The sequence below is a fragment of the Myodes glareolus genome, chromosome 4 (genome assembly GCF_982192425.1).
Source record: "Myodes glareolus chromosome 4, mMyoGla1.1, whole genome shotgun sequence".
NCBI classification, from domain to species: domain Eukaryota; kingdom Metazoa; phylum Chordata; class Mammalia; order Rodentia; family Cricetidae; genus Myodes; species Myodes glareolus.
In genome coordinates, this window is record NC_142029.1 from 115,208,874 (window position 1) to 115,233,018 (window position 24,145).

Here is a 24,145-nt window from a genome sequence, read left to right on the forward strand (position 1 = left end):
GACAGCTGACGACAACAAGCTGCCTAATGAGCCCATGGCCCTGGTGACAATATGTTACAGTGCTTTGGAGGAAACATCTGGAAAAAAGGGAAAGAACATGGGATTATTATTATTTTTCTAAGTGGAAAACTAAACGCTGTTCCACATTTGGTTTGTAGGATATCCCAGGAAAGAATCTGAGAAAGACAGAAAAACTGCTCAGAGGACATTATCTTTAGTGATTCCGTCTGCCAGAGCGACAATAGACAATAGCCTGCAGTAAAGTTGAGCATCCACTCTTTAGAGTCAGGTAGCCCAGAATTTGACCCCAGCCTCTTTTCCCTTCATCTGTGTGGCTCAGGAGGAAGTATAATTACTCTAAGCATGCACTTTAGAACTTACTAATTGTGGAAGCTAACATTGTGTTTATTAGAAGGTTAATTCATACAAGTGCTTAACAATGTGCAAGCAGGCATCAGAGACACTACTGAGATAATCCACATTGTTGTTTTCATCATGATTGGCATCAACATACACTGGTTTCTATAACATTAAAAAGAACGGTCTGCAAACAGTGGTCATCAATTGATTAAAGAACATCCAGGAGCAAAAAAATGGATGATGGCATCATAATCTAAATGACAAAATAAATATATGTGATCCCATGCTAATAATAACAAGTGATACAAAAATTTCTCAATGTAGAAACTAAAGTTTTCCATGCAAAATTCCATATAACTTACAAAATTCTATGCTTAAATCACTGTTGTTTTATTGGGCATTCCCGATGTAAGCAATAATTCCCAATGTAAGTACAATAGTGTCACTCAACTATACCATCATATATCAAGACATTTTGCAGTATGCTAAATGTACCAAATGCAATTACTCAACATCTTGCAACCTAAAACACCTGTCATCATTGCTGCTAGATAATAATAATGAAAGGATTCAGATTCAAAAAAAAAGTTTTGAAATTTCTCATCCCTCTGGGTAACCAGAGACAATGTAGCAATAAGAACATATACTTTGAAAATTGATAACATCTCACTAACATATTTCTTTAGTGAGCAAAAATGTATTATGCCCAAATTGCATAATGTATAGAAATTTAGACACACTCATACCTAAAGAAAAGTCTTTTCCATGCTATTGCCCTGATAATCTTGGCAGGACATAGTGGTCAGAACACAGTGAAATAAGACAGGCAAAAGATTCTTCTTGTTTCATAAATAGTGTGAACATTATTGTCAGCACTAAGATTATAGTTTGTCACAGTATATTTTGATTTAAAAAAGTTTATTCTGTACATTCCTATACCTTGTATTGTGAAACATCATATTTTTCATATTCAACTAAATAGAAAGCATGTCTTTATGAATGCCTCCATACGTGTATGAAATTTTTTAATCTACTTAAATACAGCAGACTATATTCTGTGTGCTTTTTAAAAATTATGTTTAATCAAGCTATGCATAACTTATTCCTTTTGGGTTGAAGATGGAAAGAGAGCATTCCACTTTGTTCTGTGGAATTTGTATAGCTATTACCATTACCTGGCCAAAGTTTGGTCTTGGAGAGGGCTACAGATATCCTCCCAGCTAGTGTTATTGTATTATTAAACAGTGGGAAGAGAGAGTTATACTTCTTGCTTCTGTTTCCACAATAATTATCATAGCTGCCATTACCACTTTCCACCTATCAGAAAGGCAAGAGTAGATTGTTTTAGATTCTGAGTGTAGTCCTTAAGATTTCATATTTTATAATTGAAAAAAATTCATCAGGGAACTTCATGGTGTATTCATGATGAATGAATACTCTTTCCTGTCATCACTTAAGAGGACTAAGGTTTTAGACTCACCAATACCCATCATCAAGTGTCAGAGCTCAGGGCTGGGGAGACAGCTCAGTTGGTAAAGTGCTTGCCTGAGAAAATGATAACCTAAGTTGTATCCTTAATGCCAATATAAGAAACCACATGTAGTGGCATTTCTCAAGAGGCAGGAATAGGAAGGTCCTTAGGGTTTACCAGACAGCAAGTCCAGCCTAATTTGCAATCCTGAGGCCCCTCTGTCAAAAACAGTAGTGGAGACTATTAAGATTGCAGAATAGTTAAGAACAAGAACATAATCTGATGTGCTAAGGGTCCCAGTGTTTCAACTCCTAGCACCCACAGGCAGTTGACAGGCTGCTGTAAAACCAGTATCTCTAATGACCTCTAAATACTGCACATGTGTAATTTATAGAAACACAGTCAACACCCATACATATAAAAGAAAAAAGAAAGAAAGAGGTGTATGGCTTGTATGGAGTCTGAGTAACAATGCCTAAATTTTGGTTCTGTTTCCTACAGATGTGTGTACACACACATACACACACACACACACACACACACACACACACACACACGAGAGAGAGAGAGAGAGAGAGAGAGAGAGAGAGAGAGAGAGAGAGAGAGATTTGACCCAGGTTTCTGTCCAACCCAGTCCTATAGCTATTCAGTCCCAAAGAAATACACAGAGGTCTACATTAATTATAAACTGATTGGTCTATTAGCTTAGGCTTCTTATTAACTCTTTCTTACATCTTATATTAGCCCATTATTCTCATTTGTGTTAGCCATATGACTTGGTAGCTTTTTTGGCGAGGAAGTCACATCTTGCTTGCTCTCTGTCTGGCCTACTTCATGTCCAGCTGATGACTGCAGACTGAAACTTCCCTCTTCCCAGAACTCTTGTTGCCCTGCCTCTACTTCCTGCCTGGAATACAAGTTATGAGGTACTGCGAGAGATATTTAATTCCAATGTTGATAATCTCTGTTCACTATAGAGGCTAATTCAGGCACCAGACTTATGATTGAAATGAAAATAACTTTGATTGACCAAAATGGAAAGTTATAGCTGGAAAGCAGGTAAAGGGAAATCTTAGTGTTACATATTTTGTTCTTTATAATTTTGAGGTTTACCTAAAGTAAATAAAGTAAGAAATATAACTAAAACTTAAAAACAGAAGAAAAAAATGAATCCCTAGTCTATCCTGACAGGTATTAGAAGCAAGTCAAAACATAAATCCTCTGAAGCTGGATCAATGACTTTAAAAGTCAACACATACAAACTTTCACTATGGTAAAAATGATATTGGCTGTCTTTCCCCTTAATAAAAATCACTTGAGAGGAAGATACCAAAGATTATGTAGCAAAAGACAAAATTTTATTTACAAGTCTAACACTGTGATAACCTGAGAACTCAACACCAAGATGTAGGGAAACTCATACGGACTCTGAGCTAGGCTCTGCTATATTAAGCAGCACTTTAACTTCATCATGTGAAGAGCTGTAGCTCTGCTGAGACAAAACTTGGTGTGAAACACACATTCCTTTCATCAGACACAAGACTGGTACTTGTTATTCGGACATTAAATTATAATTCTGCTCATGACACCAAGAGTTTATAAACATGTAGATGTGGGTTCCCATTCGAGGGCAGAACTCAGAAGTGGGCCCAGAGGAGGCATCTTGCCTTTGGGTTCTAAAACTCTGTTGAGGAAGTTCTGAAGATGAGGTCATAGTCATTTTGCTATGACTCAAACAGTGAATGACAAACACAACGATGTTATAGTTACTCAGGAGAAAAAATGTCAACAACTCTGGAACCAGAGATGTAAAATAGAAAATACAGTAAAAACAAAACAAACATTAAGGAATTATCGAAGTCCTAAACTGAGAGAAGCAGTAATGATTTAAAGGTCAGTTAAACCCCTCCATTAGAATAGAAGAAAAATAAAATTTGCTTCTCCTACATTAATAATAAAAGTATAAACATATTTCTTCACATCAATATAAGACAGTTTGGAAAAGAGAAATAGATGTGTGAAAGATGCATGAGATAGATATAGCTCTGTATACATTTATATTGTGGCAGAGTTGAAATGAAACAATACTTATAGTGAAGAAAAAATAGGATATACACAGAACTGTTATCACATGTTATAGAGTAAAACTGCATATATTTGGCACATGAAGCCATATTAAATTAGCTACTAAAATTGGAAGTAGTCCAAATATATGTATATGTGTATATATATATATATATATATATATATATATATATATATATAGGGGGGATGTTTATATGTCTTTTTATATATCTGAAGATATATTTGTGAGTAATTATATTTGTAACCAAATATATTTTTACATAGATGAAGAATCATAAAAAATTACATATATAGAAAAATATGTAAATGTGCTCCTGACCAAGAATAAAATACACCTGATCTAGCTAATAGTAACACTAGAGAAGCATGAATGAAGTAACATTCATTCACTGAGTTTTCCTTAGGGGCTGTGTTGCTAGCAAGACTCTCAGATCAGCAATCAACTGTGCAGGTGTGGTACCACCATGGTGAAGCTTTCTGGAAAAGCTATCATTTAACAAGGAACTATATAGACTTGCATATAGCTAAAGGCCCAGAGGTTTCAGAGGGGAGAGATGCAGAGAGAGAGGCAGAGTTATATCTGTATGCATATGCATATTACAGAAGAAAAGAGCACTTTAACTGAAGTTCACTCTAAACAAGTAGCTTTTAATCTAAACTATGAGAAATTAAAAATTGGGGAAATACCTACAGGTGCAGAACAGTGTGAGCACTCCTGTGCAGTCTTATGGTGAGCCACAGCATAGAGGAATCTGAGGGTGTTAAAGGAGGGGTGGCTTTATTAATCAAGAACTGTAACACCCAATTCTGCCTTACCCTTCTTGGTACGGGTTGTGTGCCTCTGTACCTCCGCGAGTTTGGGCAATGGCCTGGAGATTGAACAAAAGACACAAGAGACCATGGTCATTTGACAAGAGATCACCGAATGCCACTTTATTCAGCTTAATGCCAAGCTAATATACCTTGGCCCCAGTAAAGAAATTCCCTCCCAGCCAGAGGGGAAACTGGCACTGTAGGGAACCTGGCACCATAGGGATTCCTCCCCAGGCAGGAGGCAGAGGACAGCAGACAGCAGAGGAGAGAGACCTTGAGGCCTTGTAGGAATTCTCCCTGGCAGGTGGGAAATTACCATACCAAAGATGAAGAGTGCCCTACAGCTAAATCACCAGGCTATGGCAGAGTGAGCACAGGGACAGCAGGAAGCTTTAGCTGGCTGACCAGAACTGTCTGCAGAGACTGCACCCCAGGGAGTAAGGGGAGACAGGGCCCTACAAAGAACTAGTCAGCAGAAGAAATGTAAAATGTGTGACCTTGTATAGGGCATGATAAAGTAAATGAAACAAATACCACTGGAGTATAAATGCATTGAACTTGAACTTGAGCTAATTAGCATAGCATCAATTATTTTTGGCTGTAGGATAGGGTTTACTATGTAGACCACGCTGACTTCAAACTCATAGAGCTCTGCTTAACCCTGCTCCCAAGTGCTGAAATTAAAGTCATGCACCACCTCATGACATGTCACATGTTTTGTTTTCTTAACTCTTAAGGAATTAAAAGAATAATATTATTAGAATATATTAAAATATAAAACAGAAAAGCTACTTTAAGACTTGACGTGCTTTTCAAATACTGAGGTAAAAGCAAAGCAAATGTCAACTTTTTAACATTAATAAGAGTTTTGTGAAATGGAAGAGTATTAGGACGATTTCCATTAGTCCTAATTTGAAAGATTACACTACACAGAGAAATGTCTGAGACATTCCTTTTGAAGGTGTGATTCAGTTTCCTGTCACGTAGCTTAATATTGATCTTGAGCTTTCTAGATGACTGTAAAATAGCTGAAAAAGGAAGCTATATTAGTGTCTAAATATTAGACTATTATATTATTAATTTTAATATTATTAAAACTTATAAAATCTATTAAAGCATAGTTACTATTTACAATTTTAATGAAGAAACTGTATAATCAAAAGATAGTGATGGCCACACAGGAAATACATAAGTCTTGGATTCTTTAAAGACAAAATTTAAAAATAAGTATCATTGAATGATATTCAAAAGGCCATGCTTTCAGTGCTTATAAGTCCTCTACATGAAACTGACATAGAATTTATATTCATTACAAAAAGAATGATACAAAATAAATGTAACAAAGCGAAGCCCACGTGTTGTGCATCTTTGCCTTCAGCACTGTAGTGCTGTTCTTCAGTCAGTAGCTCCTTGGTGTTTACCAAATGCATCACTTGTGATTTCTGATTCTACTTCTCTTAGAATTTACTCTGTCATCAGTATTTCTACTGATAGAATCACTTGTGTCTCCACAACTGTAACTCTTACATATTGGTGTTGTTAAAACATCTGCATAGTGACTGTGGATGAGAGTCTTAGCCATCTGTGACTGGAAGGTAACTCATTAGCTGTATTACATTGATAGATTACCTAATATTTCTGAGTGTCAGTTCCTCAACAAAATAAATGTTTTTAGTACAATAGGGGGACTGGACAAAATTCTAAAAGAAGAGCTAAATGAATATATATTCTTATGTGTATATGTAAATAGATATATAAGAACAATATTTTGCAGGTAGCAAGTATCAAGTAAATACTAAGAAAATTCATGGCTAGCATCATCTTCATATCTTTAATAAATATGATTAAATAGTATATTGAAATTGTGAGTTGTTAAGATTATCATAATTTTAGAGAATAATTATTGATCATTTATTCTTCATTCAAGAACAGACTGATCTAAAATTTTTCAAATCTAATTCAACTTAGAATTTAGGTTTGTCTATCCAACAACATTGACAGACAGATATAATGGTTCACAGCTATCACCTGGAAGTCTGACGCAGGATGTTTGCATGAGAACATTATCAGCTTTAGACAAATCATAAGTTCCAGGCCAGCCTTGGCTACAGAGAAACAGCCTGTTTGAGAAGTCAAACAAGTGAAATCAAAACAGAAGTATTTAGTTTTTACTAACAAACAGTAAGAAGAGAAGCAATGTTTATTTAATGAAGAAAAAAGAAATGAACAAAATATTGAGCTCAGTTCAGTAAATGTATGAGATGCTGGATACAGGATAAATATATTTCTTTCCAAATAGAGTAACAATAATATTTATGAAGAACTCACTACAAACCAGTCTGTAAACTAAATTTATGTTTGATAAACCCAAAATCTATCCTTTGATAATGGTATTGCAAAAAAAAAAAATGATGAAGGGCATTGCATGCATAAGAAGACAAAGGCTTATCCATGGTTCTAGGAATGTAAGTGGAAGGTACATGACTCCAATACTAGTGAATGCTTCCAAAATCTTGACTCTGCATTTGTGAGCATGACTAAGTCACAGGCTAATATTTCCCAGTTTTCATCGAGCATTTTTTGAGATAGGGGACATCAACATTTTGGAATCCACTATTTTAACTAGGATTCCCAATCAGTAAGCCCAAGATATCTACCATCTATCTCCATTATAAGTGTGCACCTCCATTTTTTTTCTCACATTGCTCCCGGGCACTCAGTTCAGTTGTTCATGCTTGTGTAGCACATTTAAAGGATAAAATATTAAAAACAGTGTTATCTTGTGTGTAAAAATTATTATAGTACTTTGTGATGCCCTTGATTTTGCTGTTTTAGCTACACAAGTTCAAATATTTACTATCAAACACCTTACATTAAAAAAAAAAATTCTGTCTAACCTTAGATTAGTCTGTTGGGTGCCCTTAGCCCGTGGGTCATAAAGATGCAATAACTGGTTGATAAATGAACATGTCTTTCTGAAGTACCTCCAACAATGCCTAGGAAATACTTTCACGTACTTGACAGTAGAGGAGCTGTTGAGACAACTGCCAATGGAAACTGAAAATAACGCATTACAATTATGGAGGGTTCATCCTTCAGGTCCCAACTAGCTTTATTCTCCAAAGATTTACTTTATGTGTTTAAAGATTTCCACATAGAAGTAGCCTAATTTGAAGAAATTATTTAAAAGTACCTTTTTTAAAAATTCCAGCATCAGGACATAAATCTAGTCAAAAAAGTACATGAATCAGATTTATTCACTTCACTTGGCGTCAAGTAATCTTTTGATGCACTTTATTCAATAACTAATTTCTGTACACCAGGCCTGGGGAATTTATTTCTTGTGCCCAGGTTTCTGGCCTGCAATAATTTAGTATTTATCTTCTCATAATGGGCATTCTCCATATGTAGAATGTATTATACATAGCAATCATCTAGAAAATTGTGCATTATCCAAAATGATTTTTTTCCTTAATATACCCTAAACAAAGATTACAATTCCAACTTCTAAACATATTTAATGAGGAAAGGGACTGTTAGTCCAAGGGCAGTGGCAGGATAATTGCCTTAAAGGAAAACAAGGTTTTCATCAAATTCTAAGATGGACTGAAAAGTGATCACTTAGCTGCTGAGTCATGAGCTGGAGAAGCTGCCTAAAAGGTTTTTAATTAAGCAAGGTGTAAAAAATGCAGATAGAATTGTTAAGGTTGTATCATTTAAAAGAAATATATGCAAATTGGCTGTACTTGCCTTAAGTGTAAAGCAGTAAATGAGCCGGGGGAATCAGGAAGGCAGCGATTTACATTGCATTGCACTCTATATGGCGCTGGGACTGTCCCAAGTGCTCTGCAGCACACACAGCAGTGGAAAACAAATTTAGTAGAGGAAAACACTCAAGCATACATATTAGTTGATTATGGAAAATCCTCCCTTATTCACAGTATGAGCCAAGAGACTACGATTACTGAAAGTCTCATGCAATTTGGAACTGGGTTTGATCAGGAAAGAAAAAAATCTGCTACTTTATTAAAGTGCATGATGCTTAGATTGACAAGGACAATTTTATACACAGAACCAAAGATAGTTTCTTAAAAATCAGCCAATCAGTGAATATTTAAGTTACTGTGAGGAAAGGAGATACCTGTGCTTCCTGGAGCAGATGTCCTAGACCCAGGGGTCAGTGGTGGTTGTGTTTGTCTGTGGACATCATGAACTGTGTCTGTTTTATTTACTTTTATTTTCCTCGTCAATATGCATGTGACATGTCAAAGTATAAAAGGTGATCTAGCTGACCAAGGCTGGCGGATGAAGTGAATGGAGAGTGTTGTGGCCCCTGCAACTGAGTCCTGGAAACTTGACTTAGTGATGAAGAGGGAATGGAGAAAGGACAGACACACAGACCCGGGAAAAATTGCTAACACTGGGTTGGCTATTTGCTCCGATGGAGTAGCAGCAGCAGTAGTAGCCATGAAGCAGTATATTTATTTATATACCTTATTCAAGCAGTGGGTCCACTTTATACAGCTTAAGGAGGAGACAGGTTTGGCTAATCTAGCTAAGAGGTCCCCAGCAGCTGTTGTTCATAGTTTCTGCATATACTGTTTTTAGCTAAAGGTCAATCTTTCATAACAGTCGTAACTGAACCAGAGAAGGGCTCTACCATTCCCTGAGCCTGGGCTGGGAAAGCTTTGCCATCCCTATTTATCTGAGGGTCTTTGACATGACTGTGGTCAAGTCCACAGCACACTTCACCAACTCCCTACAGGAGAGAGACTGAAGAAATGGTAGAGAACATTTAACAAAAGATTGAAAACTATCTGAGACTCAGTGAAAAGATCTGTGGCTTGCAGGAACCCTCATGATGAATAACTTGTGAGTTTTACTTGACACTACTCCCCCAACTCTATGGGTCTTTAATATGCAAAGTTTCTTATACACTATGTTCTTTATTTTCCCCCTCCCATCCACATCTCCCTTCCTCCCTCCTTCCCTCCCCCACCCTGTTGTTTTGACACTGGTTCTCATTATATAGCAAGAACTGGCACCACATTCACTGTCCCTCTGTTTTCCCCAGCCTTCCTAGTACTAGGATTACTGGCATGAACCATCATCCTCTGTAAGCAGAGACTTCCTGCTTGTTTCCCAGCCACCCAGACATGAATAATCACACAGAAACTGTATTAAATACAACACTGTTTGACCAATAGCTTATGCACATTTCTAGCTAACTCTTACATCTTAAATTTACCCATTGTTATTAATCTGTGAATTACCATGAAACTGTGGCCTACTGGTACTGTTCTCCTTCAGCAGTTTCTTGGCATCTCTTTGACTCCGACTACTTTCTCTCCATGTCTCTGTTCTGATTTCCTGCCTAAATTTACTCTGCTAAGCCTTTGGACAAAACAACTTCTTTAATTACCAATGTTAATAAAACATATTGATAGCATACAGAGGGGAATCTCATATAAAAATAAATTCTCAACTTCAATTCCCTAAGGCTTTGTTGAGTTGGTGCTGTTCAGGATTTGGAAAGAAATTGAGTTAGAAATTCCATAATTATATTATGTACTTACATATGTATTTGTCAAATAAAGTTTAGAGCCTCTTCCAGGGTTAATAAACCATCCCCACACTTACATACATCATATTAACACACTTACATACATCATGTCATATTTGAGAATATTGTCTTATGTGTGCATTCATGACTAAAATAACATTTTGTAGTATATAAACCCGAGAGAAAAATTCTAACTTCGAAACTATGTTTATCATGCTCTCTGGACAACTTACCATTTTACTAAATAGTCATAAAATAGTTCCACTTATAAATGAGTTTTAAAATGCCTCTTTCAAAGGAAAAATGATCTGGCTTCCTTTATATACAATGTACAATTAGTAGACCACTGGCTGGAAGATTTGTGTCTGATTATAATACACACACGGTAGAAGCAGCGAGACATGGCAAGCTCTTGCTCAACTGACCTACTGTGTATCATCATGGAAAATTCAATCTCTTGAGAGCCTAAGAAGTATCATTAGGACTTGTAATCACCACTTCTAGATTTACCTTCTCTCATCCCAGCTGTATCTAAATTCAGTCCTTACTTTTGCCTAATAAAGTATATTCTTGATATGCCTATAATTAACTAAACTGATACTCTGCAGAAATAAGTTTTATTGAATTACATTATTGGAAATGTGCTATTGTGCTCTATTCACAGCTAACATCGAGTAAATATTTAAGAGAATTGCAGTACTATTCCATATAGTATAATATAAATAACAAAGAAATAATTACATCAATAAGAAACATTCTAAGCTAGCAGTTGACAATGCAGCTTTAGATTAAAAAAAGAAAACAAAATCCTGCTATTTAAAATACTGATGTAATGATCTTGAATTGCCCTGTCCTCCTGGCTCTGAATTTCTGTTATTGTCACTTAACCTTGTAAGATTTCTGTGTCCTCTTTAACAAATGGAGCCCTCAGACCCACCCTGTGTCTCCCATTGACCATTAGCTATAAGTTCACAAGTGACAATAAAGCACCATTAAGCTTGAGATCTTTGTGGCTTTCCATGTAGCTACCATTCATTAAAACAGTTTTATTTCAAGAGTAGCTATTGAGAATCTTAGGTTTGGATCTAGTGAAATGTCTCCATGGATATGGGCACCTGCCACCATACCCAGTGGCCTAAGATGAATTTCCTGGACCCACAGGGTTGTAGGAGAAACTCAACTCCCACGAGCTGCTCTCTAACCTCTACCAACATGAAATGGCAGGTTTGTGCTTCCTGCATGCACATGCTCCTGAGAAAAATTAATGAAATGCAGTGAAACATTCAAACAAGAATCCTGGCTACTAGACTGTGGTGGTAGATATCACATGCAGAGAGTTGCTATATAACTAGGAAGTGCTACTATAAATCTTTCTGCAAAGAAATAAAATAAATACTTTCTTCCTTATTCCCAGTCTTATTAGCCACTTACCTTTTAGAAACTACAGTCTAATGAACTATAATTATTGAAGATTATGCCTAAATTTCAAAAACTTTTTTGTACAACTTCAAAATACTGAATGGCTCCTTACCTAACGGAAGCTTTTGAAACTGAGAATCAGTCACATAAGTTTTGATTGATCAACTTATCACTTAACAAGTGTATGAGCACAAGCTGTTTTTGTTTGCTTTTCCTATTAATTTAGTGGTATTTGTAACTGCCTGACTAGCGTACAAAACACTCCGTGTTTGAACACAAGTATACATATGCATACACAGCCATCCACAGACACACATTTCTCTTCCCACCCCTCTTTCTCACACACGCACACACACACACACACACACACACACACACACACACACACACACACATTTTCCAACTTGCTGAAATTCTTGTAGAAAAGATGACAGTTGCTACAATTAGCTTAATTAAATTGTTGGGTTTTGTATTTTTTAATATTAAAGAGATGTCTGAATTATAGCTGACCAGTTTTTAAGGGATGTTTTGTCATATGTGTCATAGGACAAACAAAAAAACTCTTCCAGTAACATAAATAATCCTGAGGATAGAACATAAATAATGGCTCACGCAAGGGAAGGCTCCGTGAAAGGCAGTGTTGTAAAACATGTATTTATCGCAATCACAGAAGCTTGAACTCAGAGACTGACCTCTTACAGCCAAATATGTATTCATTGCAGAAAACAAATAAGACACAAGTTGCTGGCAGTTTTGTGGAATTTACCACTTTTGATGGTTTTACATTGTATGGGAAGTCCAATTCTCAATTTTAAGAAAACCTTTAGGATTTGTACCCAATCAAATGTGTGTCCACAGCACTGTGAATGTATAACTAAGGAGTCTCTGAGCGCCTGCAGATTGCAGCCACTAGCACCACCTACAGGATAAGTGCATTAAGTGCACAGCAAATGACAAGTCGATCCTCAACCTGTATGGGGAACTTGTCCTTCAGGTGTTTAAGAGATGAAAATCCACACTCACGGAACGGATCTGCCAGAACACTACATTCCCAAATCTGTATCATGTCTCTTGTTCTTTAAAGGGATCAGATAGTTGCTTCAATTTACTGTGTTTAGTATGCATAAATTATAAATTCATACTCCAGATCCCCCCTACCCATTTCTTCTCAGTTCACTGTGTTCTCTCTCTCCAGGTCTTTGAAATAATTATTTCCAGGGAGTGGTGTTCCAGGTGTACATGTGTAAATCCCTATGAGATGAGAAGCTTCCTAATGAATTGCAAACATACCTGTTATTCCCCCCCAAAAAAATGTTGTCTTTAAAGACTTGTAGGAGGAAATCTTTCTTAACTTGTAATATCAGATAAATACATGCTTTTCCTCAGTTTCCAGTCAGTTTTGGTCTTAAAATATTTATGAGTCCTCTGTCCATATAGCATTACCTTTGTTTCATCTACTCATCAGTTTACTCAAGCATATGATCAGGTCTGTCACCATAGACCAATAGTCTCAGCTATTGAAAGATCAATGACAGAGGGTCAATTAAACTTATAATTTCAAAGCTATCAATATCCAGGAAAAGATCCAGGAAAAGAAAGATTTGTATTTTTTTTATTTTTCCATTCAAAAAATTTACACTTCCTCCCCTCCACCCATTCCCCTCTGGCTCCCCCACTTCCCCTCCCCACTCCCCCTTCCTCCTTAAGAGAGGTCAGGAAACCCTGCCCTGTGGGAAGTTCAAGCCCCTCCCCCACACACACATACATCCAGTCCTATGAAGCTTTGCATCCAAATAGACAAATAGACTAGGGTTCCAAAAAGCCAGTACATGCAGTAGAAACAAGTACCAGTGCCTTTATCAATGGCTTCTCAGTCAGCCCCCATTTTCAGCCACATTCAGAGAGTCCAGTTTGATCACATGCTCATTCAGTCCCTGTCCAGCTGGCCTTGGTGAGCTCCCATTAGAACAGGCACACTGTTTCAGTGGGTGGACCAACCCCTTGCAGTCCAGACTTCCTTCTTCATCTTCTCCCTCCTTCTGCTCTTCAACTGGACCTTGGGGGCTCAGTCCGTTACTCTGATGAGGGACTTTGTCTCTATCTCCATCTGTTGCTGGACGAAGACTCTATGGTGATATTCAAGATAATCATCAGTGTGATAGTGGGGCAAAGACAGTTCAGGCACCCTCTACTCTGCTGCCCAAGGACCTAGTTGGGGACATCCCCATGGACACCTGGGATCCCCTCTAGAGCCAAGTCTCTTATGAACCCTAAAATGGCTCCCTTAATGTAGATATCTTCTTCCCTGCTCGTATATCTATCATTCCTCCATCTTCACCCTCCCACCCCCCCAAACTCTTGCCAGTCCTTCCCTTCTCCCTTCCCTCTCCCCTTTCCCCAACCACACCCCACCCCCATGCTCCCAACTTTTGTCCAGCAATCTTGTTTGCTTCCCATTTCCAAGAGAATCTATATTTGTTTTTCTTTGGGTTGACCTTGTTATTTGGCTTCTCTAGGCTTGTCAACGATAGGCTTAATGTTCTTTGTTTATGGCTAGAGTCCACTAATGAGTGAGTACATTCCATATTCATCTTTTTGTGTCTGGGTTATCTCACTCAAGATAATGTTTTCTATTTCCATCCATTTACATGCAAAATTCAAAATGTCATTATTTTTTACCGCGAGTACTACTCTAATGTGTATATATTCCACACTTTCTTTATCCATTCTTCAATTGAGGGGCATCTAGGTTGTTTCCAGGATCTGGCAATTACATATAATGTTGCCATGAACATAGTTGAACAAATGCTTTTGTAGTATGATTGGGCGTCTCTTGGGTATATTCCCAAGAGTGGTATTGCTGAATCCTGAGGTAGACTGATTCCTGGTTTCCAGAGAAACTGCCACACTGATTTCCAAAGTGGTTGCACAAGTTTGCATCCCCACCAGCAATGGATAAGTGTTCTCGTTGCTCCACATCCTCTCCAGCATAGGCTATCATTGGTGTTTTTGATTTTAGCCATTCTGACAGGTGTAAGATGGTATCTCAAAGTTGTTTTGATTTGCATTTTCCTGATCGCTAAGGAGGTTGAACATGACCTTAAGTGTCTTGGCCATTTGAACTTCATCTGCTGAGAATTCTCTTTTCAGCTCAGTACCCCCATTTTTTAATTGGGTTAATTAGAATTTTTATGTCCAGGTTCTTGAGTTCTTTGTATATTTTGGAGATTAGACCTTTGTCTGATGATGCAGGGTTGGTGAAGATCTTCTCCCATTCAGGAGGATGCCTTTTTGTCTTAATGACAATGTCCTTTGCTTTACAGAAGCTTCTCAGTTTCAGGAGGTCCCATTTATTCAATGTTGCCCTTATTGTCTGTGCTACTGGGGTTATACGTAGGAAGTGGTCTCCTGTGCTCATGTGATACAGTCCACTTCCCACTTTCTCTTCTATTAGGTTCAGTGTGGTCAGATTAATATTGAGGTTTTTAATCCATCTGGACTTGAGTTTTGTGCAGGGTGATAGATATGGATCAATTTTCCTTCTTCTACAGGTTAACATCCATTTATGCCAGCACCATTTGTTGAAGATGCTTTCCTTCTTCCATTGTATACTTTTAGCTCCCTTGTAAAAAATCAGGTGTTCGTAGGTTTGTGGGTTAATATCCGGGTCTTCAATTCAATTCCATTGGTCAACGTCTCTGTTTTTATGCCAATACCAAGCTGTTTTCATTACTGTAGCTCCGTAATAGAGTTTGAAGTCAGGGATAGTAATGCTGCCAGAAGTTCCTTTATTGTATAGGATTGTTTTGGCAATCCTGGCTTTTTTGTTTTTCCATATAAAGTTGATTATTGTTCTCTCAAGGTCTGTGAAGAATTTTGTTGGGATTTTGATAGGTATTGCATTGAATTTATAGATTACCTTTGGTAGAATTGCCATTTTTACAATGTTGATCCTACCCATCCAAGAACATGGGAGATCCTTTTATTCTGGTGTCCTCTTCAATTTCTTTCTTCGAAGCCTTAAAGTTCTTGTCAAGTAGATCTTTCACTTCCTTGGTCAGAGTTATCCCAAGATATTTTATGCTATTTGTGGCTATCATGAAAGATGAAGTTCCTCTGATTTCCCTCTCTGCTTCTCTATCATTCGTGTATAGAAGGGCTACTGATTTATTGGAGATAGTCTTGTATTCTGCCACATCACTGAAGGTGTTTATCAGCTGTAGGAGCTCTTTCATAGAGTTTTTGAGGTCACTGATGTACACAATCATATCATCTGCAAATGATGAAAGTTTGACTTCTCCCTTTCTGATTCGAATCCCCATGATCTCCTTATGGTGTCTTGTTGCTATTGCTAGAACTTCAAGCTCTATGTTGAAGAGATATGGTGACAGTGGACAGCCTTGTCTTGTTCCTGATTCTAGTGGAATGGCTTTGAGTTTCTCTCCATTTAATTTGAAACTAGCTGTTGGTTTGCTACATATTGCTTTTATTAAATTTAGATATGATCCTTGTATACCTACCCTATCCATGACCTTTATCATAAAGGGGTGTTGAATTTTGTTGAATGTTTTTTCAGCTTTTAATGAAATGATCATATGGGTTTTTTTCTATCAGTTTATTTATTTGATGGATTGCATTGATAGATTTTCGCATGTTGAAGCCTACGTGATCATGATGGATTATTTTTTGATGTGTTCTTGGATTTGGTTTGCCAGTACTTTATTGAGAATTTTTGTATCAATGTTCATGAGTGAGATTGGTCTGTAATTCTCTGCCTTGGTTGAGTCTTCGTGTGGTTTTGGTATCAGGTTGACTGTAACTTCTTAAAAAGAGTTTATCAATGACTCTTCTGTTTCTATTATGTGAAACACCTTAAGGAGTATAGGTATCAGCTCTTCTTGGAATTTCTGGTAAAATTCTGCATTAAAACCATCTGGTCCTGGATGGTGGGGAGGTTTTTTTTATGACAGCTTCTTTTTCCTCATGACTTATAGGTCTATTTGAATTGTTCACCTGGTCTTGATTTAATTTTAATATATTGTATTTATCTAAAAAGAGGTCCATTTTTTTTACATTTTCCAACTTTGTGGGATATAAGCCTTTGTAGCAAGACCTAATGATTCTCTGAATTTCCTCAGTGTCTGTTGTTATGTCCCCCTTTTCATTTCTGATATTGTTAATTTGTGCGTTCTCTCTTCGCCTTTTGATTAGTTTGGATAGGGTCTTGTCAATCTTGTTAATTTTCTCAAAGAAACCAGCTCTTTGTTTCATTGATTCTTTGGGTTGTTTTCTGTGTTTCTATTTTGTTGATTTCAGCCCTCAGTTTGATTATTTCCAGTCTTCTACTCCTCCTGGGTGAGTCTGCTTCTTTTTTTTTTTTAGAGATTTCAGCTGTGCCATTAAGTCTCTAATGTGAGCTTTCTCCATTTTTTTAATGTGGGCACTTAGTGCTATGAACTTTCCTCTTAGCACTGCTTTCATAGTATCCCATAGATTTGGGTATGTTGTGTCATTATTTTCGTTGAATTCAAGGAAGATTTTAATTTCTTTCTTTATTTCTTCCTTGTACCAGGGGTGGTTAAGTAGTTGACTGTTCTGCTTCCTTGAGTTTGTAGGCTTTCTGGGAGTTGAATTGTTGTTAGATTCTAATGTTATTCCATGGTGATCCAATAAGACACAGGTGTTTACTAAAATTTTTTTTTGTGTCTCTGGAAGTTTGCTTTGTTACCGAGTATGTGATCAATTTTCGAGAAGGTTCCATGAGATGCTGAGACAAAGGTATATTCTTTCCTATTTGGGTGGAATGTTCTATAGGTGTCTGTTAATCCATTTGATTCATTACCTCCCTTAGTTCTCTTATTTCCCTGTTAGGTTTCTGTCTGGTTGACCTGCCCATTGGTGAGAGAGAAGTGTTAATGTCTCCTACTATTAGTGTGTGGGGTTTGATGTGTGCTTTGAGTTCAAGTAATGTTTCTTTTACATATATGGTTGCTTTTATATTAGGGGCATAGATATTCAGGATTGAGACTTCATCTTGATGAATTGTTCCTATTATGAGTATAAAGTGTCCATCTCCATCTCCTCTGATTGATTTTAGTTTGAAGTCAATTTTGTTAGATATTAGTATAGCCACACCCACTTGTTTCTTAGGTCCATTTGCTTGAAAAACTTTTTCCCAACCCTTTACTCTGAGTAGATGTCTGTCTTTGTGGTGGAGGTGTGTTTCTTGCAAGCACCAGAATGTTGGGTCCTGCTTTGGCATCCCTTCTCTTAACCTGTGCATTTTTATACATGAATTGAGATCATCGATATTAAGTGATATTAACAACCAGTGGTTGTTAACTCCGGTAATTTTTTTTTGATGGTAGAGTTTGTGTGTTTCCCTTTTTTGGGTTGTGCTTGTGAAGGGTTGTTAGATGTCTAAGTTATTGTGGATGTTGTTGGGTTCTTTGGGTTGTGATTTTCTTTCTATTACTTTCTGTAATGCTGGGTTTGTGGCTACGTATTTTTTAAATTTGTTTTTATCCTTTTCTCCATTTCCTTGTTTTATTCTTGTTTTCTCCATTGATGGTGAAAGAAAGCTTGGCTTGGTATAGTAATCTGGGCTTGCATGCATGGTCTCTTAATGTCTGCAGCACTTCTATGCAAGACCTTCTGGCTTTCATGGTTTCCATAAAGAAGTCAGGTGTAAGTCTGATAGGTATACCTTTGTACACTACTTGATCTTTTTCCTTTGCAGCTCTTAATATTCTTTCTTTATTCTGTATGTTTTGTGTTTTGATTATTATATGGTGAGGGGATTTTTTTTGATGCAGTCTATTTGATGTTCTGTATGCTTCTTGTACCTTCATTAGGAATATCTGTGCCTTTGAACTGTAGTTCTTCTCCTTCTTCTACCCCTATTATTCTTAGGTTTGGTTTTTTCATGGTGTTCCAGATATCCTATATGTTTCGTATTAAGAATTTGTTAGATTTGCTGTTTTCTTTGATCAATGAATCTATTTCCTCTATAGTATCTTCAGTGTCTGAGATTCTTTCTTCTATCTCTTGTATTCTGTTGGTTATACTTGTCTCTGTAGTCCCTGTTCATTTACCCAGATTTTTCATTTTCAGCTGTCCCTCAGTTTGTGTTTTCTTCATTGCCTCTATTTCAGTTTTCAAGTCTTGAACTGTTTCCATTACTTGTTTGATTGCTTTTTCTTGGTTTCTTAGCATATCTTTGAGGGATTTATTCATTTCTTCATACTTTTGTTATTCTTCTCATCCATTTCTTTAAGGGAGTTTTTCATTTCCTGTTTAAGAGACTCTATCACTTTCATAATGTTACATTTAAAGTCTATTTCTTCTACGTCTTCTGGATTAGGGTGTTCAAGTCTTCCTATTGTATGTCCGCTCGATTTTGGTGTTATCATGTTGTTTTTCAGATTGTTGGAGGAATTCTTGTATTGGCACATGCCCATCTCTTTCTTCAGATGCCCTCCTGAAGGATGGATATTCTGGTACAGGATCTAGGCTGCTTGCTGGCCAGACACCTCACAGGCAAAAAGGCATGTTTGCCTTCCTGAAGGATGGATCTTCTGGTACAGGATCCTGGCCACTTGCTGGCCAGGGACCCCTCTGGAAGGACGGATCTTCTGGAACAGGATCTGGGCCACTGGGTGGCCAGGGACCTTGCAGACAAAAGGGCGTGCTTTCTGTTTGTAGGCTCAGTGGGACAAAGAAAGTCCTGCAGCATTTCCCTCACCACTTTGACCCCAGAGTCTCAGCTTCAAAGCAGACTGAGTTGGGGAATCCTCTGACCCCACAGATAGAGAGAGGTGTTGTGGGGGGGGAAGCTGGGATGGGATAAGAAGAGTAATGCAGCAGCCAGGGGGAAGTCCCCGCTGAATGGCCAGAAAGCAAGATTTGTATTTTCAACACAAGAAAGAAAATAGTAACTAACAGAAGTTGTTTATGAAGGCAGATGGAAAATAAAAAGGGAATGGAGGAAAAGAAGAAGCTGAGGAAGAGGGAGGAAGGAAGCAAGGAAGGAAGAGATGAGCACTGCATCCATGTGTTTATACCTTACAGTTATGAGGCATGTATTAATTATTCATGAATATGGTTGTACCAATTGTATGATATTTCAGGCTCATGCACCCATATGATGGCCCAGAAATCTCTGAACTATGGCAAGTTTTTCCAAGTCAACACAATTAGACCACGGTCTGTATCCTTTTCTGAATTACTGGTACCCAGCCCTGTTTGGAATGCAGTGTCCATAGAGACAAGCAAGGAAGACACTTGTCTTCTACCTAGCCAGAGTACAGGACATCATTTGTGCAGAATCAACAGTCTGTCATCTGGGGCTGTCAGTCATATCACTTATTGTAGGCCTATCTTTGCATGCAAAGGTTTCATGATCCTATCATCTGCAGTTGCAATTCCAGCTTTGTTGCGTTTTGTGCTTCTTAGTGAGGAAGCTCAGATCAGAGGCCAACTTTGTAGCTCCTGGGTTCTGGATCACAAACACAGTCTCTTATTTGTCTGAGAGTCATATGACTTATAGTAGTTTCAGTAAGAGTTCTTTACTGTTTAAAATTCAAACTGTGGTTTCAGAACCATACCAGTGGAATCTGTGTACTCAGGCTTCATGTCAACTGCAGAACAATAAAGCCTACACTCCTGAAAACTGTCACTGCTCACTTCTCTCTTCAGTACAAAACATGTAAGATTATTTAAATGATAAACATCTATGCTGAATGATTGATTACTGAAAGATTTCCAGATTTCCTGATAACCTCCAAAATGTGCTGTCGGCTTCAATCTAGGCTATGTGAGCTTGAACCCAGTTTATACTAGCCAGAAGGTTTGCCATGTAAGTCATGCTTCATTAAATCAAACAGAGTCTCATGTGAGAAAAAGCAAAACAAAAACAAAAGTGAAACACTTAACTTTTTGTTCTTTCTCTGCATTTAACTTTCAAGTGAATTCATGATTGAAATATGGCTATCTACTTTCTCTCTCAATGGGAAAGACTTCGGATCCATGCAGGGGTTGGCTAAAAACCTACATCATAAGGACTTTGGTGTGAAATTGCCCCCTCAGCCTCCTACTCAACAGCACCAGTTTTTAGAAGCAGACTGATGAAGGCAAAAGATAGGACCACCAAATGTGGCTGCTTGACCTCTATCCAGAACTACGAGCCAAAAATTAATCATATCTGGGCTTGGGAATACTGATCAGTAAAGGAGTGCTTACCTAGTCTGTAGAAGGCTTGTGCTTCTGCACTTAGCCTCCCCCAAACCAAGACAAAATAAAAATTAGAACATCTCTGAACATCAAAGAGTGGTTATAACTGAAAACTCTATTTGGCTTTGTAACATGAGTGCTGTAATTCTGAGTAAATAGCGAACCACAGGCAACTCTGTGAGATGCCTTGTGTTGTGTTCACACTGATGCCCAGTGACCACAAAGAGCAGAGTGTGGTCGTTTGGGTCACTGCAAACTCAAGTTAAGTATCCTGTGGCTTTCCTTTCTTCCTTTTTGATTTATAGGCAATCTCTGCACTTTAACCTCCCCTATAGAAGCTCGAATTTAGAATTGTTGTCTATTAAAATGGTGTACCAGCATGGCAACTGTAGTTCTCTGAGCGAGGGACATCAGGATTAACACACAGCACAACTTCAGGTTCTGCAGGCAAGCCTTTATTCTACTTTCTCACACAGTTTATATAGCCCTCAGCAGGGGAGGCTGGGCCAGCAAAAGCAGGAAGCTCATCACTACAACTCACATGACTTAGGGGTAAACATCCTTAGAAGCATTGCTGAGAACAACAGATTGTTCCTGTTTTCAGAACAACCAACCATAAGAGTACAAGACAGGTCAAGTGAGGGTGCAAAGGCCTCAAGGGACCCAACATTAAAATATTCTTTTTAACTCAATAAGTCAACCAAAAATGGTACATAATGCATATCAAAGACATGGCATAACTGTGTGAAGCATGTGTGTTTTTAAATAATCATTTAATAGTCAGACTAAATACGTTGATTTCCAAGCAGGTTATGTCTTTTATAAATTTGTGAGTTTAGGGAGAAAGAACAGTCCCTGAGGATATGCTGGAGCCCTGGAACACCTGCTGCCTCATTCTGTGACCTTGGCTTGTCCTTCTGGGCAGCAAGCCCAGAAAGGCAACTTTAAACATTTGTCATACTTTTACCTTTGTATTGAGAGCACTTTCCAGATAGAAAACGATACAGGCTCTATTGCAAAGGACCAATGTGTATGCATTTCAAGATATGAGCCATGTGCATGTGTGCCGCACACAAACACATACAAGTGCAATATGTGTATCTGCCTGTGTTAATGAAGCTCACCAAGAGACACACATTATTCCTGGCAGATATACACAGAAGCAGTCTTGAAGGAGACATGTTTATGGCCAAATGGAAGCGTTTTCTTTCTTATGTAAATATTCAGTTTTTCTTGTTTTTCAATAATGACACCCTACCTTATAAAATAACTTATCTAGATTGTTCTTTCTCATCTGTCTTGCTGCTGTGTAAAAAGCCTCCTTATTCACCCTGTAGCAATACAGTTAGTGTAAATGTCTCAATTTTCCCCACATTCTACTTTCTACTCACTGTTATGTCTTCACTAAGTCTAAGTCCTCCATCACTTTATTTGAAAAATATTTGGTTGTGAGTTTAAAAATTAAGGAAATCATTTTTCATTAAAATATCCAAGCCTTCATGTAACCCCAGCGACTGGGGAGGCAGAGGTGGAGATATGGAAGACATGCTAGACCTGGGCTACATGGTGAGTTCAAGGACAGCATGAGCAAATGAATGAGACCCTGCCTTTAAATTTCAAAGTGATGGAATGACAAGACTACCTCGTTGTTATATACTGCCTTAGCACACAGATCTGGAGTTAATACTCAGGACTGTATAAGAGGATGGAGACATGTACAGAACTAATTGTTGCCTCCTTCACATCCATCCAGTAGATTATCTTGATTGATTTAATCAGCTGTTAGGACAGTATACAGTTAACTTGAGGCTCTAATTTGTATTTTCATAAAATAGAGAAAAACCTTTAAAAATTAATTTATGTACAATAAAAAGGATGGCAGAATATTTTTTAAAAAGCATATCTTATCATGGAAACATGATGTGTAGAAGGAGCAGCAGGCTGCGTTCCCGCTGCCCGGATCCCGGCTAGCTTACACCCGAAATAAATACACGGAAACTGTATTCGTTTTAAACACTGCTTGGTCCATTAGTTATAACCTCTTATTGGCTAGCTCTTACATATTGATTCAACCCATTTCTATTAATGCGTATTGCCACTTGACTGTGGCTTACTGGGATGAGTCTAACTGGAGTCCATCTCGGAGAGGAGAGCTATGGCGACTGCCTCACTTCCCTTCTTCCCAGCATTCTGTTCTGTCTACTCCACCCACCTAATTGCTGGCCTATCAAAAGGGCCAAGGCAGTTTCTTTATTAACCAATGAAAGTAACACATAGACAGTCAACCCTCTTCCATCATTTCCCCTTTTTCTGTTTAAACAAAAAAGAAAGGCTTTAACTTTAACATAGTAAAATTACATATAACAAAACAGTTATAAAGGAAGAATTACAGTCACAATATTTATATCTATTTTATCTTTTATCATCACTAAGGAAAACTATAACTAACCATTCTTCAACTCCATCAAAGACTCCAAAAGGATATAATATTATCTAAGTAAACAAGAAATAAGCAACTTCCAAACTCTAGAAATGACAGAGACATCTTGCTGCCTGGACAGTCACCCAAAGTTCTTTTGTACCATTGGAGCATCCATCTTCAGCCTTCAGGCCCATAGTATCCAGCAGACATTTCCATGAAGCAGGAAATTTCAAAGGCAGTTCAGTCACTATCTACTGTGTCCTGCAGAATGTCTCGCAGACTCTTTCATGAATTAGGAACCCTGAAAGACCATCTCATCTTTAGGCAAGTTTAGCAGTCCTCTCTCTGTGAGCTGAACTCCCCTATCAATGATGCTATAGACCTCAATCCTGAGACAATATTTATCCAAGAAAATAGATCATTATTTGCAAGAAACTATTCTCAAAATCATGACGCTGGTCAGACTACTTTATAGACAGGGAGATAATGTCTGTGGGAGATGTGATGAATAGATCAATAAACAACAAATACATACAAATTGTCCACTTCAGGACCACTTTCTTTTAGGACTGTTTTCGATCTGTGCAAATGTAATGTAATTAAGTGAAAGGCAAAAGAACCAGCACTACTGTCTCATATACACATAAGTTTCAATAGCTTTAATATTCCTGGACTATCCAAAATAGATGAGTATAATTAATTCAGAGGTCCCCTTTTATCCCTCCATAAAATGAATGAACATGACGTTCACATCCACTCTCACAGAAAAGAACATTTCATA

General features: G+C 37.7%; 1 protein-coding gene across 1 annotated transcript in view; it reads left to right on the plus strand.

Annotated features, from left to right (window-relative positions):
- Positions 1-24,145, plus strand: part of Cntn5 (contactin 5) — a 1,188,481-nt gene that overhangs the window by 786,289 nt on the left and 378,047 nt on the right. The window lies entirely within an intron of this gene.